The sequence below is a fragment of the Telopea speciosissima genome, chromosome 5 (assembly GCF_018873765.1).
Source record: "Telopea speciosissima isolate NSW1024214 ecotype Mountain lineage chromosome 5, Tspe_v1, whole genome shotgun sequence".
Lineage (NCBI taxonomy): Eukaryota > Viridiplantae > Streptophyta > Magnoliopsida > Proteales > Proteaceae > Telopea > Telopea speciosissima.
In genome coordinates, this window is record NC_057920.1 from 6,515,910 (window position 1) to 6,528,794 (window position 12,885).

Genomic DNA, 12,885 nt, shown 5'->3' on the forward strand with positions numbered 1-12,885 from the left:
CTTGGAGGTGAACCACGTAAATTGTTGTCTTGTGTGTGTGTTTTCTCTTTCTCTTTGTTTTCTTTTGCAAATCGTCATTCTGCTGTGTTGTTATTTCCTAGCAAATATTTGATAGCTTTCAAAGCTGTCGGATCTGTTGACACTCAGAAGTTTTTGGCTATCTTTTGTGAGAAAAATAAAACCTTTAGTGGTTTATGAATCAATTTACTGGGATTTTTGCATCCATTTGTAGATTGTAGGAAAGTGTAGAAAATGAGTGGCTTTCTTATGCAAAATAAACCTTGTCCCTTTAATGTAGTTCTAGATAGGGTAAAGCCCTACTAGAAGCCAATTAAACCAGGACCAATAACAAGGAACAAAGGGGCTGCTGGTTCTGCAGTTTCATGGGACAGAATTGCAGTTTTAGGTCAAATCTAGGGCTTAGGTTAGGATAATGGAAGGGGGCTTAGGGGGTATGGCTAGGCAGGTTTATAGGACTCTAATAATGTAGGTATTATAGAGTTTTAAGTGTTTTGAAAATTCTGTAAAGCTGGGCAGCAAGATCTAGGGTTTAATGGAGTTAGGGTTTATGGGATTCAAACAAAAAATAAAGGGGATCAATTGGGGGAAAGGATTAGAGGGTTAGAAGAAGAAATTGGATGTCAAACTTACTGGAGATTCCACTGGCAGCAGCTTGAACAGATGTGAAGGATAGAACCACCTTCGAATTAGGATCCTCCCGGCCGTCACGGCGCAAGGAGTCAATCGGATTCCACCAATCCCTTTCCACCTTGATAGAACCACAAGGATGCACACTCACAAGGAGCATAGGAGCAGCAACAATGGCAGCCAACAAGCAAAAGCTTTTTTCATTAATCAAATTCGTGTTCCATGCTGGCCTCCCTTACAAACTTATATAGAAGACTCAAAAATAGACTTAGACACTAAAAAGGAATGGCCTAACCTTATCCCTAACCTATTAGGCAACTTAAACTGACTAGGAAACTCAAAAAGACTCAAAATAGAGTCCTAATGACTTAAAACAACTTAAACTACTTAAAATAAAGAAGATTCCCTAGTAGCCAATAGGATATAAGAACCTCTTAGCCAATATGATCACTTCACTTAAATTAGACCAATTGAACCAATTGGATGCAACCAATTTAAACCGGTTCAATTAAAAACACAAAATAAAAACTAAGTATTGGGCTAATCCCGTATGCAACCTATATACCCCTATTTCAGGCCCACTAAAGTGGCCTAATACATAGAAAACCCTTGGGAACAAAGGCCCAACATATATATATCCCAACCTTACACTTATTTCTAAAGAAATAAGCCCATGTCGATGATGAATTTGCATCAACTCTCCCCAACTTGAAAAAATTCGTCCTCGAATTTTGCAGTGATGAGGGGGAAACAACATATGAGTAGCAGCTTCAACCATTCCCAAACAAAATTCTGGTGATGCAGGAACATTATCTTCGAAGAACCATGGTGGCATAACAAACTCTATGTGTTCGATCTCTGAATCACCTGTGAATGCCCTATCCATAGAGTCTTCAGTGTTAATAACCTTCTTAGACACCAGCTCCACCTCTTCATCTTCTCTGTATCAGCCTTATCTACATTGGTTTCTTCGATATAGACCACTTCAGATGGATCTTCTACATGTTGATTTTCCATCTTTGAAGCTATAGGAGTAGTCTCTTTCTTTTCATCACAATTCACAATAGCAGATTTATTTTCAACTTCCTTTGGCAATGAAAATATGTATTCTCTATACCTATCTGTGTCTTCTTTGTAACCTTTGAGTCTATACCTGTGATCTTTGGCAGGGGTTACTCTTTGTTCTCCCAATCGTTGCAACCTATCCAGGATGGCTTCATTTTGCAGCCCTTTGTTCAGACAAATTTCGGAACAATTCAACATAGCGACCATAGGATCTGCTAATAGATTTACTACTTGATTACCATGTTGATCCATGGCGTTGATACCAAATAATGTAGTTCTAGATAGGGTAAAGCCCTACTAGAAGCCAATTAAACCAGGACCAATAACAAGGAACAAAGGGGCTGCTGGTTCTGCGAGTTTGATGGGGACAGTGCGTTTTAGGTCAAATCTAGGGCTTAGGTTAGGATAATGGAAGGGGGCTTAGGGGTATGGCTAGGCGGGTTTATAGGACTCTAATAATGTAGGTATTATAGAGTTTTAAGTGTTTTGAAAATTCTGTAACGGGCAGCAAGATCTAGGGTTTAATGGAGTTAGGGTTTATGGGATTCAAACAAAAATAAAGGGGATCAATTGGGGGAAAGGATTAGAGGGTTAGAAGAAGAAATTGGATGTCAAACTTACTGGAGATTCCACGGCGGCAGCTTGAACAGATGTGAAGGATAGAACCACCTTCAATTAGGATCCTCCCGCCGTCACGGCGCAAGGAGTCAATCGAGTTCCACCAATCCCTTTCCACCTTGATAGAACCACAAGGATGCACACTCACAAGGAGCATAGGAGCAAGAACAATGGCGGCCAACAAGCAAAAGCTTTTTTCATTAATCAAATTCGTGTTCCATGCTGGCCTCCCTTACAAACTTATATAGAAGACTCAAAAATAGACTTAGACACTAAAAAGGAATGGTCTAACCTTATCCCTAACCTATTAGGCAACTTAAACTGACTAGGAAACTCAAAAAGACTCAAAATAGAGTCCTAATGACTTAAAACAACTTAAACTACTTAAAATAAAGAAGATTCCCTAGTAGCCAATAGGATATAAGAACCTCTTAGCCAATATGATCACTTCACTTAAATTAGACCAATTGAACCAATTGGATGCAACCAATTTAAACCGGTTCAATTAAAAACACAAAATAAAAACTAAGTATTGGGCTAATCCCGTATGCAACCTATATACCCCTATTTAGGCCCTAAAGTGGCCTAATACATAGAAAACCCTTGGGAACAAAGGCCCAACATATATATATCAACCTTACACTTATTTCTAAAGAAATAAGCCCATGTCGATGATGAATTTGCATCACCCTTATTTTTACCCCACTTGGTTTCAACTTTGCAATTAGGGTAGCAAATTGGTTTATTTTCTTCGTTTCAATTGAAGAAACATGGGGAAAGTGGTAGGATTAGTATCATAACAGACAGGAAAAAATATATTTTTTGGGGTTCCCCAACAATTCTATGACGTCCAACAAAATAGATAGAAGTTGTGAATTAGAAGGAAAAATGGTCTCTTGGATGGTTGTCTTGATAGGCTTAGTAGGAACTGTGGTTTTCTCGCCAAATGGAGGGTGATATGGTCATCATGGCCGTTAAATAGATAAGTGACCCTTTTTGGGGCCAAGTGTCAAATTTGGGCTTACGTAATGGCATGGAGCTGTAGACACCTCATTTTGCCACTCGGAGACGCTCACTGCAATGATGAATGGAAGTTTGAGGATTGTGGGAAGATTCTATTTTGTGGTTTGGGAGGCCCCTCATAATCTCGAAGACATTGGGAATTATCCCGGTAAAATGACCAAAATGCTCTTGTATGATTAATGAGAAAATCAATAGAAGAAGCATTCGTTTGCTCTCATCCCTTCCTCAATTCTAATCTCTATCTTTCTTTTTATCACCTTAAGTCCGGTGCATCTAAAAGGTGCATCAGGTGGTGCACCTTGAAGTGGTTTTGATGAAAATACTCCCCCAAGTGCATGTGCATCGTCCGATGTACCTTTTAGGTGCAATGGAAGGTGCATCGGACTTGAGAGGATAAACGTCCCTCTCTCTCCCTCTCTTTCTAGGAGTTGAATCTTGAATTCGACTATTTCTCTATACCTTTGTTCTTAACACAAATTCATATAGTTTTATGAAACCGATTTTTCAAATACGGATTCTTCTAGACTGATATGATTAAGGATTTTCGGCTATCCATTTACATTATGTTTATTCACTTAAATGGATACGATTAAGAATTTTCGACTTTGTATGATCCATGATCTTAAATTTCTTTTCTCTTCATCAAGTGAGGATTCAAGAAAGAAGAATGCAAAAAACAAATTACATCCACAGATTCCTTCCTTCAAAGGAATCTATACTTCGCTCTCTACAAAAACAAAAACAAACCTTATCTGGCATAAATACTACAAGGGAAAATATCTACCCCCTCCCCTCTAAGTTTGCCTAATATCAAGTCAGTACCCAAGTTTTGAAAAATATCTACCCCCTCCCCTACTTTATAAAGATTATATCAACCGTACCCTAACCGTTAAAATCTACCATTAATTGATGACGTGGACAGGGCCAATTTATCTAAACCCCAAATTACCCTTAATTTTTCTTAATTCCATGTTTACCCCTCCAATCCTTCACTCGAAGCACCGGCTGCCGCTCCTTCTTCCTCTTCTAATTCTCCTTCTCGTGCGGAATCTATCACATGGGGCGGCCGTGCTGTGCGTGAAGCAGCCTACAGGGCTTTAGCCATAGCGGCCAAGGGACGAACGAGGTGGAGCAGAGCTATCCTGAAGAGCCGTCTCAAGTTGAAATTCAGGAGGAGGATACAGAGGGTGGCGGCCGTCGCCGGTGACAACCCATCGAAGCGACAAGGAGTCAGCGTCATTGGATTGAACCTGAAAGAGAAGAAGAGATCGACAGGGGCTCAGGTGCAGCGAAAAATTCTGTTGTTCAGTTGGGGAATTCCATCTCATTTGGTTCTGGTTCTGGCTCTGCCTTGGGTTCGAGAGTTTCTTCTTCTTCCTTCTGGACTCTATGGATCTATCGGAATTCGTTGTGAGATTTAAGATTAGAGGCGACTCCATGTAAATCAATCTTCAATATTCTGGTGTGGGATATGAAGATCCTATCAAGGAGATTCTGGCGATTCAAGAGGAAGAATCTGAATATTTCGATATGGGAATCCTCCTTTCCAGCCAGACGGAGAAGAAGAAGGTTATAAAACCTGCAACAAACCGAAAAAAAAGTGAAATTGTTAGAAACTATAGAAGGGAGAGAAGACAAAGAGAAGGAAGAATTTGGTTGAAATAACAAAATTATAGCTTGATATCTACCAATCAGCGGAATCGTTTGGGGTTGGGCACACACAAAAGCAATTCCAAGATTTGAAGATTTGTGATCGGAATAGTGATGGACACAAAACTAAATCACAGGAAACCTCCTTAAATTCGATTCAGAAATCAAATAATGAACCTGGTAAGATAGAGAGACTAAAAACAAGGACAAGGTAGAAGCTTTTATTTCTTTTTTCCTCTCCTGGGAAACCAATTCGATGGTTTTTTTGTAGTTACCTGTCTCAATGATAATCGTAAGCGCGTCACATCCACCGGATCGCCGAAGAACCGAGTCAATCGACACAAGAGAAAAGATTTAACTGATTGAGAGAAGAACAGGGTAGGAGATAGGTGTGGCGTTTGCAGGGTGCAGAGAGTAGAGGAAGAGACTGGCTAGGGAGAGGATGAAGAGGCAGAGATGTTGTGAAGAGAAAGGGAAGAAAGACGAAATAGAGGGAGTGAGTGTTTCAGATTTGGGATTTCTAATTCAGTTTTTAAAAGGTTATTAATTAAGGGAATATATAACTACTAATTATTATGGATTCAAGTGTTAAATGTTGGTGGCTTGTCTTCTTTCTCCCCCTTTTCTCTCTCGATTTTATTTCTGGAAAAAACAGAGAGCATTCACTTTGTGTTGCTCGAATGGAAAGCAAGATCTCTAAGCTGGTTTGGTTGAGCTGATCATTGGAGATTTGGAGGCAGTAGATGCCTCTTCTTTCAGCTGCAAGAGCTGAATGGGTTTCGGCGGTGGTGGTGGTGGATCGGTAGTGGCAGCGGCAGCGGTGGCGATGATGGTGGTGCTGGCAGAAAAAGAAGAAGAAGAATCAACGCACAGAGAAGAGAAAGATTTCTGTAATCAAAAGAAGGACAAGTGTTAATGTTGGAATGTTGGTGGCTTGTCTTCTTTCTCCCCCTTTTCTCTCTCGATTTGGCTTTTGCCCTTTAACTCAACATAAAAGGGTAATACAGTCTTTTCATAAGCAAGGGAGAAAGACATGCTTTCAATAGATATTAAAAAGGGTAAATTTGTCTTTACACTTGTTTTTTTTAACAGCGTTTAACAGTTAGGGTACGGTTGATATAATCTTTATAAAGTAGGGAAGGGGGTAGATATTTTTCAAAACTTGGGTACTGGATTGATATTAGGCAAACTTAGAGGGGAGGGGGTAGATATTTTCCCATACTACAATAGAATCAAACGGTCAGAATCCGCCCCACCCCATCAAGGCTTAGCATTGGTCGCTTGAGCAAACTTATTGATGAAGGCGAGGGCAATGCTCGTCAACTTCTTGCCGTTCAACACGCGATCCTGTACATCTGATTTCACAGACCCAAACTCATCCGCACACGTGTCCTGATTGGTAAGTGCGGCGCTCATCCACGTCTGTACATTGCTTATCTGGAATGGCTTGCTCGCGCGTTGTATTTCCGTGCTCGAGCGTTGCATCTGATCAATGGCGTCACCGAAGGTGCTCACGCAGTCCTATAGAACCTTATCGGAATTGGGATTGCGTGCGAGGTTCGAAATGTACGTGCTAATGTTATGACTTACGACCACTAGAGAGGCTGACCTCGACGGCAACGCTAGCGAGCTTGGCTGGGCTTCCTTGGACCTCATTGGTGCGGGCAATGAGGCTGGCGTAGCAGACGTCAGAGTACAATGTTGCGTCGCAGTTGGTACGGATGAAATCGTTACCATTGTTGTTTGGGTTTAAATGGGCAGTGGAGATCGCCGGTAGAAGAAGAACAAGGAGTAAGGTGGTGGAGATTGTCATTGATGGGGCGGCCATTTTCTAGGACTCTTGAGGTTTGGGGAGCTTTGGAGATTAAAGAGGGGTCCTAAGCTCCCTGAACCTGAAGCTGATGAGATGGGTTTGGACTTAACAGAGAGGGATTTATATAGACTCATCTCTTGGTTTGCCTTTCAGGTAGGAATGGAATGAACGATATCAGATTGACAAAAATGAAAGGTCTTCCTTGTTCTTTGGCATGTAAAGAGACTTGATTAGAATCATGAGATGGGTGTAGAAAGGAGGTATAAGCGGCTGCTTGTAATTCTATATGAGGTGTGGCTGAAAAACTAGCCTTGATGCTATTTATAGGACTAGGATAAAAATATTTGGCTAACCCAAATCCTGAACTAGTCGGCAGAAGATGCTAACCCTAACTATTCTGAAGTTAATGTAAATTCTAGCTCAGCTACCTTGAGATGCATTCAGGCTACCATGGATATTAGAAATACAGTACAATCCATTCAACAGTCCACAAGTGTCAGCCAAAATAAGCAAAGCCATTTCTTACAGATGTCCACTATTTCAAAGATGGAGTCCCTCTGGAAAGGCTGTGATTACCAAATTTCTTCACCTTGTTAGTTGGGTTGCTGTCTGTCTCCCCAGAGCAGAAGGAGGTCTTGGTCTGAGAAGAAATAAAGATGTCAATTATGCGGGAATTCTCAAATTGATTTGGAAGCTTGTGGTTAAAAGGAAGAGTATTTGGGTTGATTGGGTCTACTCCCGCATCCTCCATACCGACTCCATTTGGACTGCCCCTGCTATCTCTGATGGCTCCCTGGTCTGGAGAAAGATCCTACAGCTCATACCTCTTGCTTTAGTGGTTGTTAGATCTATGTATAATGATGGTTCCTCTATCAGATTCTGGCTTGATAATTGTTACCCCCACGGAGTTCTCCTTCATTCGGTATGTGCTAGACTTATCTACACTCAAGGTTTTGACAGCTTGGACATGATCTTGGATATTATTCAGCATGATGGTTGGCCTCCTCACCCTTCCTTCTCATTGTCTGCCGTATGGAATGCTCTGCCGAATATTCCCAGAAGACCCTGAGGTAAAGGTGATACTGTCATATGGTTGGCTTCCCTGTCAGCCCTCTTCAGTTCCAACTTCCAAGTCGGCTTGGGACCTTATTAGGGCTCGGTGCCCTATCAAAACTTGGCGCCATCTTGTCTGGTTTAAGAAGCGTATCCCCTGCCATAGTTTTACTATCTGGAGGGTGTTTTCTCGCTGCCTCGGAACCCAAGTATTCCTCATTCACAGACAGATTCCGGTCTCCCCCCAATGCTGCCTTTGTTAGAATGCAACTGAAGATGTGGATCATTTGTTTTTTGAGTGCCCCTTCTCCTCAGTCTGGCAAGGCCTCTTGGCCAAATGTTGATTGACCCTGTAGAAGGATTTTTCCCTTTGAGAGAGAATAGATCTGTTTGGACATGACCTTTGTGGGAAACTCTTGTTGTGACTCAGTTGGTAAGCTTGCTTTTGGAGCTGCCATCTACCGCATTTGGTTTGAGCAGCAACCTTAGAAGATGGACTTCCAAGTCCAGATCCTTTCAGCAGATTTGGGATTTGAACCTCTTTAATGTCAGTTCTAAGCTTACTGTTGCTCCTATTAAGTATATTTAAGTGTGCTGATACGCCTTGAAATAAGCTCTGAACATTCATGCCTGGGGTCTTCCCCCTTCTCTTCTTCAGGCCCTTGCCTCTTCTCACCCCTTGGAATGGCAAGGTAATGTAAAAGTTGACCTCGAACCGGGGAAACCAGCGGGAGACCGATTGCAGCAGGATCGATACAATGAAAAGAACAAATTAAAAACTGCAACTCTTTTTTTTATTGCTACTTTTCTGTTACATATGAAGAAGAAGAAGAAGAAGAAGGGGGGGGGGGTAGGAGAATGGCTCTCTCAGCCTGGGTCTCTCATCCACAGCTATCCCAGCTGTTGAACCATGGAATTTCTCCCATAACCGATCGCAATAAGGCCTGAAAATTATTTTCTCCAAAATCTGTTCCTTCCTTATAATAGGGGGCCTATTAATAGCTTAGGCAAGCTTACAATATTAATAGAAACTAACTGAAAATAGAAAGTAGGGAAATAGAAACTACTTAAACCTAACTAATAGAAGGTAACTAACATTAGAAACTACTAGGCTTTATAGTTCAGTCACATGCAATAATAATTAAAATAGAAACTAACAGATTTAGTAACTAAGTACTACTAAGAGAATAGTAACAGAATAAAATCAGATCTTCAAGTCTTTTAGCAGCCGATCCTCTTTCTTGTCAAAGCTTGCATTCTCATGCGGTCCCCACCAAGGATCTTCTAATAATATTCTCAAAAATAGAAACTAGATCCTTGTCAAAAAAGGGAAGCTAACTTGGTCTTCAATCTTCTAGAAGCTGCCCCATCGATCCTGGAGTGTCTTGCCATCCAAGACGTTTAGAATAAAGGCACACACGATCTAAGCTGGGACCCACAACACTGTTCACATGAACAGTAACTTTGTTTTTGAAATCTTTTTTTGTTCTGTTCTTCATGCTTTGATCTTCATCACAAGGACTTGTTTATTGTTTTGTTCTCTTTGTCTTTGGTTATGAATTATTTTATTCACGCAAAAAAATATCGGGTAGGCCATGCTGGATAGTTGTAAGATAAGACACTGAAGCGAGGCACATGGCGAAAGTTCTGAATATTGTAATGGTGCACAACCTCCAAATTTATTGTGTTTTTGTGGTTAATTAAATTTCCATGCATACTTTATTGTGGTGATATGCAATGCTTGTATGTTAGTGACTTAGTTCACATTAAGTTTCTATTGTTTCGTGCATATGGCTAGGATTTTGTATATTAATTGTTCTTCTATAAATATTACATGTTTGCTGTTTATGGTTTTCATATTAAGCATGTTTTGTATAGCCTATGTATCAAGTATACTAATCTAACCCCAAGGGGGTAGCTCAGTTTGTAAGGACCAACACCTCAAATTAAGAGGTCATGAGTTCAACTCTCCTTGGGGCCTAACTATCCCCCCCCCCCCCCCAAAAAAAAAAAAAAGTATACTAATCTCTGTTTTGCAGCCAAATGCATAATGTATTAGGTATGGTTCTATACTTTCCTTTATCTAACTTTTCTTTATTCATTTCATGAAAGTAGTGGTATTTCGGTTTTAGTTTTGAATATTCAGACCAAGTAAATAGAAAGACTGGTTTAATCGGATGGACCAGGTGTGTAAACTCCTTGGTCCACAGCCTGACTCAAATCCAATCTCATGTTTTGGCCAGTCTCCATTGGAGTCGTATGTGGAGTCATGTTTTATTTGTGGGTCCTACTATCCTAGACCCTAATCTAGGTGGCAACTCCCTATTCCTTCTCTCCTAAGAGTAGGATAAAAGATTCCCTTTGAGAGGACAGAGATGAAAATTTGCTGTTCTCACAGGAGCCGCAATTCAAAGGTTTATTCTCAATGTGAAAATAAGTAAGGGGACTTTACTTTTGCCACATTATGAAATCTTTTTAGACTAAAATTTGACATGATGCCAACCTGACTTTTTTTCCCGGTGCCATCTGAACAGCCACATGGCAGATGGGATCATATGATGCTTGTTCTAAGCCCCTTTCAAAAATGTTTCTTTCAACAAATTAAATAGTAAATAGAGGGAATGTGCCATCATTCTAGTATGTATTAATTACTGTCAAACAAGTGTCTAGTTGGTGACCCGTCTTAAGTGTTTGTAAGCCAAAAATGAGGACTGTGCACCATCTTGGGGGGTCTTTACTCCTTTGTTTCTTCAATTTCAGTCATATTGAGGGACAATTTGGCCAACCTAGACCATTCTTAGGGGGAGGATAGATGGCGGACATGTCTAGTTTTATGGTTCACCATAGCTATATGGCACACTATACGTTGGAATGACTTTATTTTGCCATTTGCAAAGAGCTTTTGGTATGAAATTCACCGTGGGTCAAGCTGGTGTCCTATGTGAGGACCCTTTGGGCTTGTGAACTAAGCTGCCACATCGAGGTTCCTTGGTAGAGTTTGGTAGTTCATTGTTCGAACTGAGCTGAGGTTGATTTTTAAAGATTAGGTGTATGGTACAAACACCATCCATAACTAGCTTAACAAGTAGGCAACTCGTTAATTTTTTGTTTTCACAACACAAGCCTTTTTTCGCCTTACCCCAAGGGAATCATATTTGCCCAAGTCGTGTATGCTTCTCCTTTGGATAAGTAGGTGTAGACAGGTTTCATACCCTGACCTTCTTAAGTAGCTGTACTAGAGGGCGGTCCTCGGCGCAACGATAATGTTGCTCCATTGCGACCTAGTGGTCACAGGTTCGAGTTGGGAAACAGCCTCTCTGCGAAGTGGGGGTAAGGCTGCGTACATTATGACCCTTCCCAGACCCCACAGTTGTGGGAGCCTCGCGCACTGGGTACGCCCCCCTTTTAGTTTTTCAAGATAAAAAGTTATCAGTAATTTTGGGAAAAAGTTCTATTTGTTAGATGACTGAATTCATACTGTTATTCTAAGTTTGATTGAATCGATATGGTTATGCTAGGTTTCTTTGAAAGTTCTTAGTGGATTGTTACCATTGGGCTAAGGTTGAAATACATCAAGTGTAAAGAAGAACATAAACTTATTTGTCTGTCTAAGTAGGATCTATGTGTTGCTTCTGATTTGCTACCCGATATGAAGGAGAAACATAACAATTACAGTAGAAATGGAAAAACTGTCCGCAGTCTGTTGAAAGTAAAAACTAGTCTGGTGGTAGATCTGATTAATTTTCATCACTAAGGAAACCAAATCAGGCTGGAGCAGAAAATTTTCTGAAGCAGAGACCTTTGTTCTGGGCTCTTAGAATTCAGGACTTATCTGTATTGTTCACTGCCCCATCCACAGATGTCAGGCAGATAAATTAATAAATTGAGCTCCAGATAGAGAAGATAAATCTATAAAGAGGGATAGCGGCAGACTAGAATTTTGTTGCCCTCCAAAGACAACAATCAAGTGTTCAGAGGTTATCCTGGTCATACAAGTACCGAAGTAAACAGTGAAAGAGCGACAATAGCTTCCCTACCTCTACTAAGCTTCATTCCTGCAAAAATCATCCTGGTCAACTTCCGGCTGAGATCTCATTCTGATAATCAGGTCATATCGATATTGGGGGTTCAGACAGTGATAAATAGAATATAGGACCATAAGATCCACAAGTTCTTCGAAGAATGCCATAGAGAGTATTTAATGTACAACCAGAGAAGGTCCTACCCTGCGCATATGTAATTGACAGGTATTTATGGGCAACCAAATACCCAAAACTCCATCTTCTATGATTTTTGTCCTCTTTTATAAGCAAACTGATGCAGATCTGAAGACTCATATCCGTAAGAAGAAGAAGTCCAAGCAGTCCAAGTAGTTAGTATTTAGTAGGTTTCTATACTTGGTTTTATTTCATATTTGTTGGTGTTTTAAATTGAATCAGTCCAAAGCTGGTTTGAACCAGTGGTTCAATGTAAGTGGAATAAGTAGATTTTCTTTTATTTGTTTTAGTGGTCATGTGACAACTTAATTGTCCCAACTCCTCTCCCCGGTTTTGAAGATGAGGTGCTGATGTAATAAGTTGGCTGTTGGGGGGGGGGGGGGGTTGAGTTTTTCCCACTCCTAGGCTGAATAGGAATTGGCCTTTAGGCCCTTTAAATAAAGGAAATCATGGGGCTCCTCTTTAGCTCACAATTTGAAAAAAAAAACACAACTACAAGCTTCTGCCTGCAACTTTGTTCTTCTTGCTAAAGAATTTTCTTGTGTTTGATCAAGGCTGATGGAATCGATGTTTGATCCGATTGACACCTTGTGGTGGGAAGCCTGGGTGGTTCGTTTGGTTCTTTATTATTGCTCCATTACTGTTCTACATTCAAGCAAGCTGTTATCAAGGTGTTACCATCATCAACAAGTAAGTTTGAATCTGATCCAAACCCTAGCCATTCTCTTTTTCTCTTCTAAACCACCCACAACCAGCACAGCCAAACCCAGCCGTGAGAATTACTCCATACTTGGATCA

At 40.7% G+C, this 12,885-nt stretch overlaps 1 protein-coding gene across 6 annotated transcripts in view; it reads left to right on the plus strand.

The window, feature by feature from the left end:
• LOC122660997 (cinnamoyl-CoA reductase 1-like) overlaps positions 1–12,885 on the plus strand; it is a 62,518-nt gene that overhangs the window by 896 nt on the left and 48,737 nt on the right. The gene's annotated exons all lie outside the window — the stretch shown is intronic.